General features: G+C 41.1%; 1 protein-coding gene across 3 annotated transcripts in view; it reads right to left on the bottom strand.

Annotated features, from left to right (window-relative positions):
• The window catches only part of LOC140483265 (ras and Rab interactor 2-like), a 157051-nt gene that overhangs the window by 136087 nt on the left and 963 nt on the right, over positions 1–20001 (bottom strand). The gene's annotated exons all lie outside the window — the stretch shown is intronic.

The raw sequence follows: 20001 nt of genomic DNA, 5'->3' as shown, positions 1-20001 counted from the left end.
ACAATTTTCTTTTGCTACAAGCTATGATGGTCTGGGATATATTCCCTGAGAAAGTAGAGGAAGTAAATTTAAAATAAAAACTTGAAAGGAAAATAATTACAAAATTACAGGAAAAGAGCAGAGGAGTGGGAATAATTGGAGTGTTCTACCAAAGAGCTGACACTGATGCATGATGGCCCATCTGTGAGGTTTTAGTCTAGGACTCTTTGGGTAGAGATTTTTTTTTAAACCATTTTCTCAAAATACCAGAACACCATTCCATAGAAACAACAACTTTTACTTTTACTTCGAGTGGAATGAAACACCTGAAGGCCCGAAATTAGGTAGGACCTTGAGCTATGCAATGAGATATTACAGATGAAGGGCTAATGCTCGAAACATCGATTCTCCTGCTCCTCGGATGCTGCCTGACCTGCTGTACTTTTCCAGCACCACACTCTCGACTCTGATCTCCAGCATCTGCAGTCCTCACATTCTCCCTATGAGATATTACGTCAAATGACCAAAGGTTTGGTCAAAGATGCAGGGTTTAATGTTTTAAAAATAGAGAGGCAGAGTGACATAGGGAGGGAATTCCAGAGCTTATGGGTCAAGCGGTGGAGCAATTATCCCTGGGAACACGCAAGAGGCCAGGATTGCAGGAGTGCAGATAAGCTGTGGGGTGATCGAGATGAGAGACACAGGGATAGGCAAGGCAGTAGAGGAATTTGAAAACAACTCTTTAAAATAATTGGTCAACCAGAGGTAAAGCCGATTAGCAAGCAAAGGGCGAATGCGTGAATGGGTCTTGCTACAAGACGCAGGCAGCAGAGTTTTGGACGATCCCAGATTTCAAGGGGATAGATTGTGGGGTATCAGCTGTGAGTGTGTTGGAATAGCAGAGTCCACAGGCAGCAAAGAAATGATTGAGGGATTTAGCACCCGACAAGTCGAGGCAGCATCAAACTTCAGGGTGATGTCACGGAGATCAGCGACCTTAGTGATGCTCTGAATAGGAGACTGGAAGGTCTTCTTGGGGTCAAATGTGACATCAAACGTTCAATCAAACTGGCTTAACCTGACTGCTGCCAGAGCTACAGATAATAGGGAGTGGCTAGGATATTTTGCATTCATGACAGCTGTTTCTCAGACACCAACACACATTATATTCTAGTGGTCTGATAGCACCTGTGAGATCAATGCTGAATTTTTGTCAATGACACTGCGCCAAATTCTATTGTGACTTGAGCTCAATAACACAAAAGCACAGTCATATGGTTCCTCTCTTTGGCTCAATAGGGTAATCAATGTGGGCAATAAAAGCTCAAATTTAAAAGAAAGAATACAGATGATATTAAAAATGCAAGGCATTCGATGATAAAATGAGTCTTATTTGCATCTACACTCCAGCTTAGGAGAGATCTCGATGCTCCAGAGTGACATTCAGGGTGTATGCACCAAGGTGAAGGATGAATCACATTGAAAATTATATAGGTACTGCTAATCACTGACTGATGGAAGTATGCAGAACAGTCAGACAGTGACTTTAATCAGGATATCTTGCTTTGGCAGTTGAGATTTGGAGCTCAGCTGACAAGGGAGTGAAAGAATGAGTACAAACAGGAAAAGTGAAGATTGCAACCAGATCAGCCTCAACATTATGAAATGGGGAGGCAGAGTGGAATGGCTTGCTCCTAATTTATACATGTGCATGTACCTCTAAGTGTAGGAAAGATCCTGAGCCAGCATGTATTTAAATTGATTATCAAGTACTTACAGGTTAATTGGTGATTGATTATCTTCCTGGTTGATTCTACAAGTGTTTGCTGCTTTTTGTAGTGTAGTTGCTTCAAGGGAAAGGGTGGTGTGGTAGCTGCTGAAGGGTTTTTCTTTGCTGATTTCAAGATTTCAGAGATTGGAAATGCTGTTCTCATTGAAAAGTGCATGCTGTAGCTGTGATAGTAACCTCAGCACGGGACAAAGATAACCTGGCTCCTCTCAGACTGGGGCTGGCATGTTCACTGCAGCTCTCCTTCCAAAGGACATTAACTGATTTACATTCTCTCGCGTCAGACCAGTAAACAGACATACTCACTATCGGTGTAACGCTCGAGTGAGGCTGTAACGAGAGCATCCTGACCAGAATGATTCCATAAATGAATTAGTTTCGCTGCAAGGTTTGGTTACAGATGTTGCAGTGATTCTTGTTGCAAATGAGCTCTGACAGAAGTATTAGATTAATGACAGGTTTAGTAAGATAGACAAAGAAACGGTGATTTCATTAGCTGATGGAACAATGACTGCAGGACAAGGGCTTGAGGCTCTGGGAAAAAGTTAGAGGCGGTTGCAATGAAGAGGTTTCCTTACCTGGCAAGTGGGAGTGACCTGGAACTGGTTGCTTTGGAGGGAATTGGGACTCAAAATAATTTCAAAAGAAAAAACTTGATGGCCACCTGGGGAAAATAAACTTGCAGGGCTCCAGGGATAAAGCAGGGAAATCGATTGCTCTACAGAGAGCTGGCATGGAGTCAATGCGCCAAATGGCCTCCTATTGGGCTGGAATAACTCTATATTGGTGCTGTCAGTCATGATCCAATTTCTGCCATTCAGTAAGATCAAGGCTGATCTGATGTCAACCTTAACTCTATACTGCTTCAAATCCCCGATAATCTTTCATCCCTTTGGTAATCCAGAAAGTATTTCCACCTTAAAAATGTTTAAAGGTTCTGCATTCTACTTCCTTTTGAAGAAGGAAATGCCAAAGACTCTCAACCTTCACAGAAAAAAGCTTCATCTCAGTTTAAAAATAAGGGTCTGCACATTTAAAACAGCCACCACTAGTTCTAGATTCCCCCAAAAGAAACATCCTTTCAACATCCACTCGGTCAACTCCCCTCAGGAAATTAATTCACATTTGACTCTTCCAAATTTTTGAGGATATATGCCTCGCCTTTCCTCATAAGACAATCTGCTCATTTAGGTTTTAGCTCAATCAACCTCTGAACTGCCTCGAACGCATTAACATTTTCCTGTAATTATGGTGACCAGTGCTGTACACAGTACTCCTGATATGATCTCAACGTCCTGTATAACTGAAGCATAACATTCCTACTTGCAGACTTAATTCCCCTCACAATAAAAACATAACATTCTAATGGCTTTACTGATTACTTGCTGTACTTGCACATTTACCTTCTGAGATGCACGCACGAGAACAACGCAGATCTCTCTGCATCTCAGAGTTTTTGGTCAAAACTAGGTTCAGACAGGTATAGAGGAACAAATTACTGCAAATGCTGGAGTCTGTACTGAAATCAAAAAACGTCAGAGATCACAGTGGGTCAGGCAGCATCCGTGGAGAGAGAGCAAGCTAATGGTTCAAGTCCAGATGACTCTTCAGAGTTGACATCACTCCATGTCAGCTATGACGAAGAGTCATCGAGACTCGAAACGTTAGCTTGCTCTCTCCCCACGGATGCTGCCTGACCAGCTGTGATCTCCAGCAGCTTTCTTTTGGTTCAGACAGGCATTCTCTGTAGTTCTGTGACCAGCTGGCTCGAGCTTGGCACGATCTATATGGGTGCCTGCCATATTCTCATCGTCACCAGTTTCTCACCAGTGATCCAATTTCAAGGTCCGAGAAAGATTTCTAAAGATATGAGGTGAATGGAGGAAGGGATGTAGTAGAAACAGAGGAATTGTCAAGCATGCGCAGGCGCACGCAAAGGCTGTTTTATCTACAGTGTTAAAGACAGTTGCATATGAAAGATATTTGACTGCAGTTACTTAGGGAAGGGCGAGAAAGAAATTCACCCTATTTTTCTAGGTGTTGTTAGGTAAAAATAGAATGATAAATGGGAAATCCTTCCCAAACCCAAATAGAGGGCAATGTTTGGGTTGGGGGCATGACTTCTGGAAGTGAGAGGCTAGGACTGTTTAGAAAAAATGACATTTAAAGTTGAATCAAGCTTTATCAGTGAAACAGCTTCAATACGAAAGTAGTGTTACAGGTAGACAGGATGGTGAAGAATACGTTTGATATGCTTTCCTTTATTGGTCAGAGCACTGAGTTCTGGAGTTGGGAGGTCATGTTGCGGCTGTACAGGACATCGATTAGGCCATTTTTGGAATACTGCATGCAATTCTGGTCTCCTTCCTATCGGAAGGATGTTATGAAAAGATTTACAAGGATGTTGCCAGGGTTGGAAGATTTGAGCTATAGGGAGAGGCTGAACAGGCTGAGGCTGCTTTCCCTGAAGCGTTGGAAGCTGAGGGGTGACATTATAGAGGTTTATAAGATCATGAGGGGAATGTATAGGGTAAATAGACAAGGTCTTTTCCCTGGGGTCGGGGAGTCCAGAACTAGAGAGCACAGGTTTAGGGTGAGAGGGAAAGATATAAAAGGGACCTAATGGGCAACTTTTTCACGCAGAGGGTGGTACGTGTATGGAATGAACTGCCAGAGGAAGTGGTGGAGGCTGGTACAATTACAGCATTCAAAAGGCATCTGGAGGAGTGTATGAATTGGAAGGGTTGAGAAGGATGTGGGCCAAGTGCTGGCAAATGGGACTAGATTAGGTTAGGATATCTGGTTCGCATGGACGAGTTGGACCGAAGGGTCCGTTTCCGTGTCTGTCTACGACCCTATTTAATGGTGAGCACAATTCAAGAAAAAGAATCACACCACTCATGGCTGCCTGAAATCAATACTTATCACAAGTTAGAGTTTCAAATCCAACCTACTGATATTACTAGAGCTGAGTGAGGTCTCCATGTAGACAAGACAGTTTCAAGTATTGGGGCTAGGTAGGCTGGGTCAAACTGCCCTGGAGCTCCCAGTTAAGGCAGCACATTCAGGTCAGTAACAATGATTATTGCTAAAAGGGAAATTAACAATATCAAGTGCAGGGAACTTCCCTGTAGTGCAAATGAAATTATTTCATTACTTCCTCCATGTCCTAAAACATTAACTGTTTTCATACAGTTTTGATTTTTCTAGACCATAAGTATTAAATGATTCGGAGAGGGGCAAGAGGGAAGGGAGACTTTTGGAGCATGATTGGCGAGGGAAAGGAAATGGACGTCATATATCTGCGAGCCAGTAAACTGTGCCATTACAAACCGCACGCATGATAGCTCTTTTGTATCTTAGCAAGAAATTTCGATAGCAACTGCAGTGTGAGGATTTGGGGTACACCATTTTGGACAGAGATGAGGAGACACTTCGCGTGGTGAGCCTATGGAAATCATTACAACAGCAAGTAGTTGATGCCCAAATATTGGATGTATTCAAGAGGTGGCTACATATAGCATTTGGGGCAAATGGAATCAAAGGTTATGGGAAGAAAGGAGGATTAGGCTACTGAGTTGGACAATCAGCCATGACAGTGATGAATGGCAGAGCTGGCTAAAAGGGATGAATGGCCTCCTCCTGCTCCTATCTTCTACGTTTCTATGTCTGCTCTATTTTTTAAAAGTTAAAAAATTCCTGTGGAGTGGTTGTTATATTGGGAATGGCTCTTATATTGGGTTGCCCCAAGAAAGTCCAAAGTTTTTAAACAAGAAAATGCATTAAACTAAAAACAGTGATAACACACATGACAACTGCAAAAGATCTTTTTGTAAATCTTAATTCTACTGATAAAGCGAGTAACAATTTTCAAATTGCCTTGAAGACTACTTTTAGTCATTGTTTCCCAGAGTTTAACTGAACAAATTTGGGTAAATAACTGAGGGCAGAACAACTGGAAAATAATACAAGTGCAACATAAGAACAATGAGAGGTCAAAGGCAAGGGTGCTTAACTGGAGAACAGGTAAGATCAGGTTAGAATGCTGATCACTCAAGATGGCTCGGCAGTGAAGCTAGCAATAGTTTGACAGAGATCTTTAATTGCGATAATGTTAATTCAAAATAAATATACTCTTGCAAGGTGCAAAGTGAACAAAGAATAGTCTGTGGATAGTTAAGTGATTAAAAGTAAACAGAAACTTGAAAGGAATGTGCAGGATCGTGAAATAAGTTGTGCGATTTTTAAGTTTGTCCACCCCAGTCCAACAGCGGCACCTCCAAATTGTGTAATAAAGTAACATTAAAGAGACTCTAAGAGTCCAAAAATTAGGAGGAATTCAGAGAGTAGGAATGTGGAGACAGAGATTACATGGCCAAAAAAATTACAGATACTTAGAAACTAGAAGAATAATTAAAAGAATTACATTATTATGGGTGAAGAAAGAAGCCCAATGACGGAACTGAATTAATCATAGAATCCCTGCAGTGTGGAAGCAGTCCATTTGGCCCATCGAGTGCATACCGACCCTCTGAAGAGCAGCCCACTCAGAGCCATGCCCGCACCCTATCCCTGTAACTCTACCTTTCCCATGGCTAATCCACCTAGCCTGCACGTCCGTGAACAGTTTGGGCAATTTGACATGGCTAATCCACCTCACCTACACATCTTTAGACTGTGGGAGGAAACTGGAGCACCCAGAGGAAACCCAGGCAGACAAGAGGAGAACATGCAAACTCCACACAGACAGTTGCCAGAGGGTGGAATCAAACCCAGGTCCCTGGCACTTTGAGGCAGTAGTGCTAACCACTAAGCCACCATGTCACCCTAAATGATTGTTATTTATATGACGTACCAATGTGGAGCAGGAGTAGACCATTCAGTCCATCAAGCCTGTTCCAACATTTGATGAGATTGTGACCCATCCAATTGTGGCCTCAATTCTTCTTTCTTGTCAATCCCCATTTCCTTGGGCTCCCTTTTCAATCAAGGATCCATCTAACCCAGTCCAATAAATATCCAACAACACTGCCTTCACTGCTCTCTGGGGAAGTCAATTCCATAGGCTAAATCTCTGATAAAAAAAACTCATCTCTGTGATAAATGGAAAATGCCTATTAATGGACTGAGCCCCAATTTCAGTCACTCCCACAAGGGGCAAATTCCTCTCAGAATCCACTGTGTCAAGTCCCCTCAGAATCTAATATATTTCAATAAAATCACCATCTTCCTTCTAAACTTCAATAGAGAGAGGTCCAGTCTTTTCTCATAGGATAATACCTTCAAACCAAGTTGAGTGAACCTTATTTGAATTGCTTTTAATGCTATTCCATGCCTTCTTAAATAAGGAGATCACAGTATTCCAAAAGTGGCCTCATCCTCTATACTCTCTACTTTCGTAATCCACTTTCCTTGCAACATCCCATTTGCCTTATATGCTAAGTTTTGTGATTCCTGTACCAAGAGACCCAGATCTACCTGTACCCCAGAGCTTTGCATTTTTGCTACATTTGAATAATATATCACTTTTCAATTCTTCCTGCCAAGGTGGACTGGTTATAGATTGCCAACCCAAAAATGACCTATTTGTCTCTTCTCTCTGCTGGCCAATCTATCCCCTATCCATGCTAATATATTACCCCTACACCATCTGTTTTCATGAATGATGCTGTAAGTGAGAAGGAGAGCGTAATTTGAGAAACAGAAGAAACAATGTGGAAATGTAGTTGTAAAATTTAAAGAGAATAAATCACTGAAACTGGATGTTATACATCCGAGGGTGTTAAAATAAATCAGAGATCCCATCCAAAATGGGAAATGACACTGAAGGAAAGAAAGATAAATACGTTAAACATCAATCAAATGTAATGGGTTGATTTAAGATAGCCAGAACAGGTTTGTTAAAGGCAGATTTTGTTTGAAACATCCAAAATATTTTTTTTTTAAGAGGGATAACTGTGTAAACTGAATATTATAGATAAATGATTTTCAGGAAATGTTACATACAAAAAGGTTGCTCCTAAAGATTTGCCAGAGCTATTGAGGCAGTTAATAGCATGTGTGGAAAGTTTGGTAATTGGGGTTGTGGAAGGGAATTGGAGTTAAGTGTAACCAGGCATTAACAGTGAATTTATTTTTGGTTTTGGTATGTTATATAAATGATTTGAATGTGAATATAGGAGGTATGGTTACCAAGTTTGCAGATGACACCAAAACAGGTGGTGTAGTTGACAGTGAAGAAAGTTCTCTCAGAGTACAAGAGGACTTTGATCAGATGAGTCAATGGGCCAAGGAATGACAGATGAAGTCTAACTTAGATAAATGTCATGTGTTGCATTTTGGGAAGGAAAACCAGGGCAGGACTTAAACACTTAACTAGGTCCTGGGGAGTGTTCATTCGAGAGTGTGGTGCTGGAAAAGCACAGCAGGTCAGGCAGCTTCCGAGAAGTAGGAGAATCGACATTTAGGCAAAACCCCTTCATCAGGAATTTTGGGAGTGTCTGGGGAGTGTTGCCAAACAAAGACATTGGGTGCAGGTGCACAGTTCCTTGCAGGTGGTGTCACAGGTAGACAGAGTGGTGAAGGCAGCGTTTGGCATGCTTGCCTTCATTGATCACAACATTTGGTATAGGAATTGGGATGTCATGATGCAACTATACAAGACATTGATAAGGCAACTTTTAGAATACTGTGTACAATTCTGGTTGCCTTTCTGTAGAGAGATGTTGTTAAACTTGAGAGGGTGCAGGAAAGTGTTACAAGGATGTTCCCAGGACTGGAGGTTTGAGCTGTAGGGAGAGGCTGAGTAGGCTGGGGCTTTTTGTCCCTGGAGTGTCAGAGACTGAGGGGTGACCTAATAGAGTTTTATAAAATCATAGACATGGATAGAGTGAATTACAAAGGTCTGTTTCCTAATCTGGAGGAGTCCAGGTTTAAGGTGAGAGAGGAAAGATGTAAAAAGGACCTGAGAAATACATTTTTCAGGCAGAGACTAGTGCATGTATGGAATGAGCTACCAAAGGAAATGGTACAATTATAACATTTTAAAAGGTATCCCGGTGGGTACATGAATAGAAAGGGCTTAAGAGTGATATGGGCCAAATGCTGGCAAATGGGACTAGGTCGGATCGGGATGTTTGGTCAGCGTGCATGAGTTGGACAGAGGGGTCGGTTTCTATGCTATATGATTCTATGATCTTCTATTCGGGGGTACATTCTCAAAATTTACTAATCACCCCAAAACAGGACATTTAATAAGCAGCTGGAAGCATTACAAAAGACCTCAAGATAACAGATAGATAGAAGAAGCAATGCAAGATGCTAGACAATGCATTTTGGAAGATAAACAAGGAACTTGAGTGAACATTCAAATGGAAAGGCAAAAGGTACGGACAAACATGTTTATATTCATATATATAGTTCACTGAAAATGAAAGCAAAAAGATTAAACTATAAACATTGCAAAATAAACAATGGACTATCTTTCAAAAATGCAACTGAGTACAGTGTGGCAGTAGGTCAATGAATGAGTATAGAGTGTGAATGAGTTGGAGAGAACTGGAACTATTGGGACTATTTCCACTGAAGAGGAGAAAGTTGGATGGAATTATACTGATGTTAACAAATTATCAAGACTTTGGAAAAAAGTGAGAAAGGGCACATTATTTCCAATGGTTAGGTACTCAGTGATGTGTGTGTGTCTGTGTGTGGTGCAATCAATGTTGAGGGCGTGGCGCTGGAAAAGCAAAGCAGGTCAGGCAGCATCTGAGGAGCAGGAGAATCGACGTTTCGGGCATAAGCCCTTCATCAGATATGAAATCCCAATTCCTATACCAAAGGTTGTCACCAATGAAGGCAAGCATGCCAAACGCCGCCTTCACCACCTTGTATACCTGTGACTCCACTTGCAAGGAACTGTGCTGCTGGACCCCAGGTCTCTTTGGCAACACTCCCCAGACTCTCCCAAAATTCCTGATGAAGGGCTTATGCCCAAAGCGTTGAACCTCCTGCTCCTCGGATGCTGCCTGACCTGCTGTGCTTTTCCAGCACCACACTCTCGACTCTGATCTCCAGCATCTGCAGTCCTCACTTTCTACGTGGTGCAATCAATATCAAATTGCCAAAGATGAGAAGAGGGATTAGGTTAAACCTTTTTTGTGCAATCCGTTGTTGGGAAATATATTTTGTCTAGGGGAATGGTTGAGGGCAGAGACAGAGACAATCACATCTTGGGAAGACTAAATAAATATTTCAAGCAGAGAAAGTCTCGAGCCCACTGATAAGTGGTCTCAAGACAGTGAAATTAGCTTTGTTGCTTCCTATATCTCCGCCAGATTTTCTCCAATGAATTAAATTGTCATCTTTTTGCTTGAAACAGGTCTTAAGCTTATGACAAACCCTTTGGGAATTATCGATCAGGAAATCCAATTTCAGCTTAACACTTGCAACAAGGGCATAATGACATTTCTAAAAGGCTACAAAATGCAGCTGTCATTGTTTTATGTAATTAACAACGTATGAAATTGTAACAGATGGAAGAAATAAAACAATGTATACCTGTAAAAGTAACTAGTTGTAACTTGAGAAGTTCAAACTCTGCCTGCAAGTATTATTAATTAACTGACAGAAATTACAAAGTTCTTTAGTATCAGGGCAAAGTCTGAGGTAGTCTGTCGTACTTCACTCTTTTCTGTCACCAAATACACATATAATTGAAATACCGATGCACCCTACATCAGTATGTAGCACTCCCACTATCAAAATATCAGAGGCTCCAGAATCTGTGAGATTCAAGTTCACTTAGGGTTTTTTGGATTAGATTAGATTCCCTACAGTGTGGAAACAGGCCTTTTGGCCCAACCAGTCCACACCGCCCCTCCGAAGAATAACCCACCCAGACCCATATCTCTCTGACTGATGCAAATCCTAAAGGGTTCTTAAATATTGAATGCAAGATTTATTTTCTCATTGGTCTCAGTTAACACACATAGACAATTATTTCTGCAGAATAGTGAAACAGAACAGGATGATGACATAGTTAGATTACTTACAGTGTCGAAACAGGCCCTTCGGCCCAACAAGTCCACACCCTCCCTCTGAAGAGCAACCCACCCAGACCCATTCCCCTACATTTACCCCTTCACCTGACACTACGGGCAATTTAGCATGGCCAATTCACCTCACCTGCACATTTTTTGGACTGTGGGAGGAAACCCGAGCACCCAGAGGAACCCCACGCAGACACGGGGAGAATGTGCAAACTCCACACAGACAGTTGCCTCAGGCGGGAACTGAACCCAGGTCTCTGGCGCTGTGAGGCAGCAGTGCTAACCACTGTGCCACCCACAAGATTTTGCAAAAGTGTTAACTTCCACAAGAAAAACACAATCTAATCCATCAGATGGATGAAATAAAAATGCTTTGAAAATGGGTAACTGATTCAGAAGCCACAAAATTAGAAAATTATATACAATGAATTTTGATGGCACAGTTTCATGTGAACAAATATGACAAGTGTAATATCCTAAGCTCCAGGCTTAGGCCTTTGGCCATTTTTAGTGCGTCAGCCATGGTTCGGTCAGTAATAATGGGGGTTTTGCCTTTGGCAGGTTATTTTACCCGATGCAGGAATACTTATGCCATCCTCGGTGTGAAGCAGCAACAGCGTGTAGATAATGTGGTATTGAAGAGCCCAACGGATAGTTATTACAGCTGGCTATTATATACAATTTTTGCATTCAGAGACGCACATACCTGGGCTAGTATAAGGTTATTCAGTTCCAGCAAAAAAGCATGCTTGGGGTTGTTTATCTTGCTTCAAGTGATCTGGAGTCTGAGACCTTTATACCCTCAGATTACATGCTGTGATGGTGGTGATGTCATGAACTTGTTTCTTAAAAGGCATAACGAATACTGACTGAGGTACATAACCCAACAGGTAGCATTGTCAACTCACTCACAAAGCTTGGAGTTCAAATCCCACTTTGGAATCCAAAGCTGATATGCCAGTGAAGTACCAATGGAAATGCTGCACTTTTGGAGGTGCAGTCTTTAAAGGTGAGACATTGAATCCCAGCTCCCTCAGCAGGTGAATGCCTAAGATCCCATATTACTATTTCTAAAAAACACAGCAAGGAGATATTCCCACGGCCCTGACTAATGTTCATCCTTCATACAGCATCACCAGACCACTTTTAAAAGTCCTTATATCAGCTGTCAAAATGTCCAGTGGTCTCAAAAGTGACGTACATCTGCATGTCTTTTTTTCTTTATTAATTGATGGTCTTGCTGTGGGAGTAAAATAAAGCAGCTCAGATTACAGAGCAGGGTGACACTTTGGATCAAACACTGGCAAGTACCACTACAGTTTATGGCAGCAATGTCAAGTGCAACTGGTGTGGCTGGTTGTAAAGTAGCAGTTGGAGAAACTGATACTAATTCTGTCAGGAGGATTACAAACTGAGTTTTTCAATCAGCTTTCACAACATTCAATAGATTTAATGACAGTAACAAGATGTTTTAAACTCAGATCAGTGAATCACGAACAACATGAATATGACTAAAATTATATACCATGCATAGATTTTGCCCAAAATCAATAGTTGGAAGTCTTGATAAAGCAAACCTCCCACAACTTGTGTCTGTACCGACAATAATTTTATTTCAGATCAGTAGTAAATCAACGATGTCTTAAGTGTTTGCTACAGTCCTTTTAGGGAGGTGATAACAGATCTTAACATCTCTAATATGTAATCAGAACGTCATAGCCATCATTCATTAGCGAATGAGACATTCTAATCTTGATAAACACAGGTTCTATAACTGAAAGTACTGACTATCAAAGTAAAACTAAAGGTCACTTCTGTGAAAGACAGTGACTTTAACAAACCGAGAGAAGGAAAGAAGAAATAAGGGAAAAAGAAACAAACCAATCAGTCCAACCTACCCATGTAACACAACCCATCCATTCCTGGTGTCAATCCAGTAAATGTGCTCTGACTGCGCCCAATGCCTATCCTTAAAAAAACCCACCAAAGCTGCCTAACGGATCAAAGTTAAATGAACATAGCTGGTGGTGGGATTTATAGATAGGATGAACAAATCATTGGAAGGAACTGCAGATAATTGAACTGTTGAGGAGAGTTAGGTGGAAGACTGATAATGGAAGCTCGGAGTTTAGAGGTTAGAGTTGTTTGATGCAATAATATCCATGGAACACAAGGTTACCTAAAAACAGGGAGAAGACAGAAACAGTATGACGTTACAAGTCAGTTGCATTTAAAGCTTAAAGCATTTCTAATGTACAAATAATCATTTTCAAATGCTTTTGCTTGTAATGAATCCTTATAAATGAGTGAAAATGACAATATTTTCTTACCTTGTGTCATGTGAAACTTTGCAAAGTAATTTCCGCAGGCAATCCTGTATTATTTTGTTGTGTGTTTTTTTCCTGCAGCCACTTCCTTAAGAAATCCATTCCTCATCCTCTCTTTTACTCAGCCATTACAATCGTGTGATTATATTCTTTATCCCCAAGGGAATTACAGGAAAATTATAGCATGGGCAAGTATTATCTTTTATGCAATACAAAACAGTGCGTAGGCAGACCTTAGCAATATTCAATAACGCTGACAAGACGAGACTATGACAGGCTCAAAGTCCGTGTGCACACCCTAGTTATCCATCTCTACCATCCACAATGCCAACAGCAACACTTCACAGCAGGTTCACACTGTAATCTCCTCCTGTGGAGCTTAAACATCATAAGTCAATTCTCAAGGGCTGAGAGATGGTGTCTGTACATAGTTCAAATTTCAGAGCCTTACAGAGGAGCATTTTTAAACTAGCATTTAATCCATTGAAAAGCTGAGTAAATTAGTGGACAGAAATCAAACTAAGCTCTTGCTCTCAATTTACCATATTAGAATACACACAGCTCACTGTGTTACCACACAAAATATTAAAATCAATCAAAGTTGCATATTGCTTACTTCATTATCAGTTTAAAAACCAAATTGTTTCAGGTTTTGTTCTTTGAGTGAACAAAAGGACAGAAGCCAATGAGAAAAAAAATTTGGGAACACTCTGGATCATTTTAGTGCTTGGTGCATAATGTCTTGTTTAGCACCATGCATAAACTAACACATCACACTATAAAAATGGAACCAAATAAACACAAAAGAAAAATAAGTTGGAGAAAACAAATGAAAAAGAAAAGTATGAACAGAAACACAGTACATGGAATTTTATGGTAAACAAAAGAAGCAGGAGAGATAAGAGCCTCAAAACGAGAAAAACACACATCATCAAAACTAGGCATTTCAAAATTGAAAATCTCCTTCTGGTATTCTAAAATAACTCCCAACAACGAAAAGCATCATTTTGCGCAGCCATATCTTCTGTCCCCAGAAGACGTTTATTTTGTGCCACAAGAATCAGATTGCACAATATCAAGCCTCTGATAGCGTGGGTGGTGAGAACTTTCAAAGGCAGGGATAAGACTGAGAGGTTTTCTTTGATATCAACTAACATATTTACAACATTATGGATGGAACATAATAGAGATCTCAAAGCTTCAAGGCAAAGTCCCAAAGTTCACATGAGCAAAACAGCCAGAATATTTGCAGCAGGAGGAGATTAAGATCAGATTGACATAAAGAGAGATGGAGCAAGAGATGAAAGTCTGCTGCCAGAATAACTAGAGAGGGGCTTGAAGCACTGCGTAATCAAACAAGACCTTAAAGATTTTGGAGTAAGGTCCTACTGTAGCTTTTCATCATTAAAAAGTGACATAATGTCACAAAATGACATAATATATCCTGTTATTCCTAGACTGATAAAGTAGCTTTGGGATAATGCATGTTTTGGCAGTGCGATTTGGATACGACATTGCTGAAGAATTAGGGCACGGGACTTTGGAGAATATTTACCTCAGTTGGCAATAGTGTAATTCTAGTGGGGATCGGTTCATGCACTTCGTCTGCGCATCCGCACATCGAAATTTCCACACTGTTCTGGGCATGTGTCAATGTTCTTGCTGTTCTGCGCACACTCCAGTGTCAGCACATGCACAATGTTTGTTCCACTTTTTGTGCCATTCTGCGTACGCGCCAATGTCAGCTGCCAACACAGCAGCTTTCTGTGAGAAGTATTGCAGCAAACAGCTTTTTTTACATCTTTTTAAATGCACTGTGTTAAATTTACTTTTGTTTTGTTAATCAGTATGATTTCAACTTTCATTCAGGACGTGCGATACTTTGCATTAGACTTTTGGGTGATTTTTGAGTGATACTGAGTGATACTGAGTGATGTTTGTTGCTGGTCTGCCCCAACCTCACTTTTCCCATAGACCCCATTATTTCTATTAAGCGATTTTTTTTGCTGGAACGCAACTAAGGCATTATTGGAGAACCACCTGTATTCCAGGAGCTTCCAATTTCCAACAGTGTTGGAAAGAGGCATGCGGGAGGCTGTGTTGTTACTTGTATTCAACAGTACATAAAATTCATAAAGGGTCCCCCAACAACACGTTCTAAACTCATGATCACTGTCAACTAGAAGGATAAAGTCAACAGATACATGGGAACACCAACCCCCTGTAAATTCCTCTCCAAGCTACTCATCATCCGGACTTTAGAAACATATCAACGTTCCTTCAGTCTCATTGGGTCAAAATCCTGAAACTCCCTTCCCTTACACTATTGTGGGCGTACCCATGACAAACAGACTGCAGTGATTCAAGAAGGCAGCTCACCACCACATTCTCTGGGGAAGTCAGGGATCGGCAGTAAATGCTGGCTCAACCCACAGCCCTTCAATAAACTAAAACAAAACCATTGTAGTGCACTCTGAAGCAAGGGTAAAATGCATTGTGTTTTGGTCTTACTAACATTCTGCTCACAGGTTTTAATTCAGGAAAGGATTGGCAAGGAGATTTTCACTTTCTACATTAATCAAAAAGGTCCAGCACTGCTTATGATTAGATTGTACTCATTGGATAAGTACAAAAATATTTTGTGATTTCTTGCCACAGCTGTGCTACAGCTGTGAATGTTAATTTCCGACAATTTATTTTTGCTCTATTGGATCAGGTAGTTATGAAGGGCTTGTGCCCGAAATGTCAATTCTCCTGCTTCGCGAATACTGCCTGATCTGCTGTGCTTTTCCAGCACCCCACTCTCGACTTTGATCTCCAGCATCTGCAGTCCTCACCTGCTCCCAGTTAGAGATCTCACCCAAAAGTCATTTTCTTCATCGGACCCACTCTCCTCATTAGTCTGAGTGGGTCACAGATATTAGGTGATTTTCTCACAACTGATAACTCTTTCTTGCACATTGGTCTTCGTCATCAGGTAAGAAAGATCTCCAACCACCGTGCAAGGTAGTTTTTAGTTTGCAAGGGTTGGTTCCCTTATAACAGGGTGTGTATTATAATCACCCTTGGCTCCTATCCAGCTCTGGTGGCTTCCCCTAACTTGATAAAAAGTACCATTTCTCAATCTTCCCCTACACGGTCTCAAATGTCTTGATGGTTCTTGAACACTACCTTACTATTACTTCCTTTACCTTGTCTGTCAAATGTCGCCCATCTCTATTTTCAGTATGAAGCTAAAGCCGCACCCAATTGCTTGATCGCGATGTTAATCATCCCGTTGAATAAGATTTTAAACACTTCATAAATGTCATTTGGTGCTCCAAGCCTCAGAAACAACTGATCACTTAACTTTCTTTCAATGACACTATCACACATAACCATTTGTTTCAGTTTCAAAAACCACTGAGTAACTTGTGGGTGAAGCAAGACCTACTCCAATACCTGCAGCTTCCACCAGATCTTTACTCCAGGACATTAAATAATCCTCAAAATTAGACTTTTCTCATGGTATTTTGTGCTCATCAACATGAGCAATTTTAATGCTGGGAACTCAGTAAAGGTACAACACTTTTGCACTGTTTTGGAGACATCAAGTTGTACAGGACAGAAACAGACCCTTCGATCCAACTTGTCCAGGTCGACTAAGTATCCTAAATTAATACCTTCCCATTTGCCAGCATTTGGCCCATATCCCTCTAAACCCTTCCTATTCATGTGCCCATCCAGCTGCCTTTTAAATGGTGCAATTCAACTGGCCTCCACCACTTCCATTGGCAGCTCATTCCATCCATGCACCACCCTGTGTGTGAAAGTTTTGCACCTTTGGTCACTTTTAAATCTTTCCCCTCTCACCCTAAATCCTCTATATTTGGAATCCCCTACCCTCGGGGAAAAAAGACCTTGCCTGTTCACCTTATCCATGCCCCTCATAATCTTATAAACCTCTATTAGGTCACCCCTCAACCTCTGACAATCCAGGGAAAATAGCCCCAGCCTATTCTGCGTCTCCCTATTGCTAAAACCCTCCAACCCCGGCGACATCCTTGTAAATCTTACCTGCATGCTTTCAAGTTTAGCAAACTCTTTCCCATAACAAGGAGACCACAATTGAGCGGGTCTGGTTAATCCGAAATCCAGAAAGTTCTCCCCTCAAGTCAGCATCATGACACATTTGCAATTCTGAAACCAACCAAACTGCAGCTCCACCGAGTGAGATGCTCAGTCCCCAGAAGAACTGGATTGTTATTGTAGAAAGTCCCTTCATGTGCAACCGTCCCAACTCACCTCAGACAAACAGCTCAAGCCTCTAAATCAAAAGTGGAACAATGAATAAAGGCAATTCTGATACACTTAGATGGTAAGATGAATTCAGCACTGAGAACCTACAGTTGAAGGTTACATCGACCTCGACAAATAATGCAATTTTTCAGTGCTCCTACAAGACAGCGGAGGGTACTTGTGGTATTATGGTATTGGATGCCAGACTTGCATGTAATAGTCTCTCAATTGTTAATTTGCACTGAGCCATGGTATACTTCACAGTCATTCCTATTATTAGTAAAATAGTCGGCCTGGAGCCACAAAACGTCCCCTAGATTGAGGACTAGCAGGATATGTATTACCTGTAGTAAGAATAGATGAGTCATACATTTGATTGGCTTCCAACTGTCCTTTTAAGGTGACCAAAGTTTCAAAGAATGGCTTAAGTCAGCAGAAAGAGAGTCTTGCCCATGGGTATGCTTAAAATGCAGGATGATGGATTGCCGTTCCTTCTCTGGATTTATTACAAAATGTGTACTCAGCCAGGATCAAACAAGAACCACACACACCTAAATAATCCATCCATGATCTTTTAATGTTTGAGAAGTATATGGTTTTCCACAGCTGTGTTTCTACAATAGTCCAGCGACAATCAACACACAACTGTAAGGTATAGCAAAAGGTGGATCAAACTACCTGGCTCACTCTTGCATGCTTACTACCTGTTACCTGACATCAAGGTTCCTGCTTGCTGTAACAAGAGCCTATTTTATTGTACTGAGTAGCAGAGTAGGCTCAACAAGATTCCATGCTCGACTGCTGCTCCAACCTTGTGTTCCTGCGTTGAAACCATTCTGACTGTATGCAACAGACACTGTTTGATATGAATTGTGAATATTTATTGTAATTGTAACTGTAGTGACTGTAAGCACTATATTGAAAGAAACTAAATGACGATGAAAAATTTGAAACATTACATAAATCTTAGAAATGTGATGAAGTATTTAAAAACAAGGTTGGCAGTTTATATGCGATGTGGCAAGGGATGAAAAAAAAACACTAGAAAAACCGCTAGAGATGGTGGCGTAGTGTTAATGTCACTGAACCAGAAGCACATTCTTCTGGGGATTTGGGTTCAAATGCCACCACGACAGACTATGAAATTTACATTCAACAATAATCTGAAGTAAAAGGTTAGCCTAATGGTAACAAAACATCAATCTTGCTCACTAATTCTCTTTAGGGAAGGAAATCTCCTGGCCACCGGCAACGTGGTTAACTCTGGTCATTTAGGAATGGGCAATAAATGCTGGCCTAGCCAGTGACATTGTCATCCCTTGAATGAATAAATAAAAACATTGGAAGGGGGTCCAGAGTCAACAGTAAAAAAAGTCTGAAATGAACTACTACAGCGAATCGAAAGGAATGAAGATTTTTAAAAGATGAATTTGAACATCCGGTACTGAAATAAATACTTAGAAATAGGGAAACTCTCCAAGATGAAACCACCAAATTTTGCACAATGCTGGACCTCAGATGGAATGCCAAAATATTTAAGGGAAATATTTTTGCTAGAAACTACTACCTGCATTTCCATTCCATTGTCCAAAGATGTCGCATACTGTTAATTAGCAGGCAAATTCTCAGATTTCAGCCATAGCAATCACTATAATCTAAGGCTGAAAATTTAGACTATGAAGAAATGCAAAACATACAGCTGCAGGCACTTATTACATAGTAACTCCTAACCTTTGCAATCCAGAAAGTCATAGAACATTACACCACAGTACAGGCCATTCAGCCCTCCATGTTGCACCAACTTGTGAAACCAATCTAAAACCCATTTTACCTACACTATTCCATTATGACTCTTCATTATTTTAGGCTGCACGGTGGCACAGTGGTTAGTACTGTTGCCTCACAGCACCAGGGAGCCGGGTTCAATTCCCGCCTCGGGCAACCATCTGTGCGGAGTTTGCACATTCTCCCTGTGCCTGCATGGGTTTCCTCCGGGTGCTCTGGTTTCCTCCCACAGTCCAAAGATGTGCAGGTTAGGTGAACTGGCCATGCTAAATTGCCCGGAGTGTTAGGTGAAGGAGAAAATGTAGGGGTATGGGTCTGGGTGAGTTGCTCTTCGGAGGGTCGGTGTGGACTTGTTGGGCCGAAGGGCCTGTTTCCACATAATTAGATTAGATTATTTACTATCAGCCATGTTTATCCACCATTTAAATGGGCATCATGATGTGTACAAGCTGAACACAATACGACTTCTCACGAATCTGAGCTATTATATGTTAGTTCATTTGGTTCCATCCATTTCTCATGAAATTATCCCTGACAGTTATGCTTATTATTCCACAACAGAAGTGCAAAAGGTATTTTAAGAAGTCAGCAGAGGCACATTTAAGAGTTAATAAGGTGCCTTCGATTCCAGGAATTTACATAACAGATTATACATGGGCTCTGTCTAGTTCCTGCTGTCTGAGAGCTGATAGCTCTCTGCCTTTGTCTGTATTGCCAGTTAAATCCAAGTCTTTGTGTCTTTATCAGAGACAAAGCTTTAACTCTTTCCGGGAAGTTTAATCTTTGTAAAACAGCA

Source organism: Chiloscyllium punctatum, chromosome 11, assembly GCF_047496795.1.
Source record: "Chiloscyllium punctatum isolate Juve2018m chromosome 11, sChiPun1.3, whole genome shotgun sequence".
In the NCBI taxonomy this organism is placed as follows: Eukaryota; Metazoa; Chordata; class Chondrichthyes; order Orectolobiformes; family Hemiscylliidae; genus Chiloscyllium; species Chiloscyllium punctatum.
The sequence above is the reverse complement of the archived record's forward strand: the minus strand, read 5'-3'. Positions and strand labels throughout refer to the sequence as shown.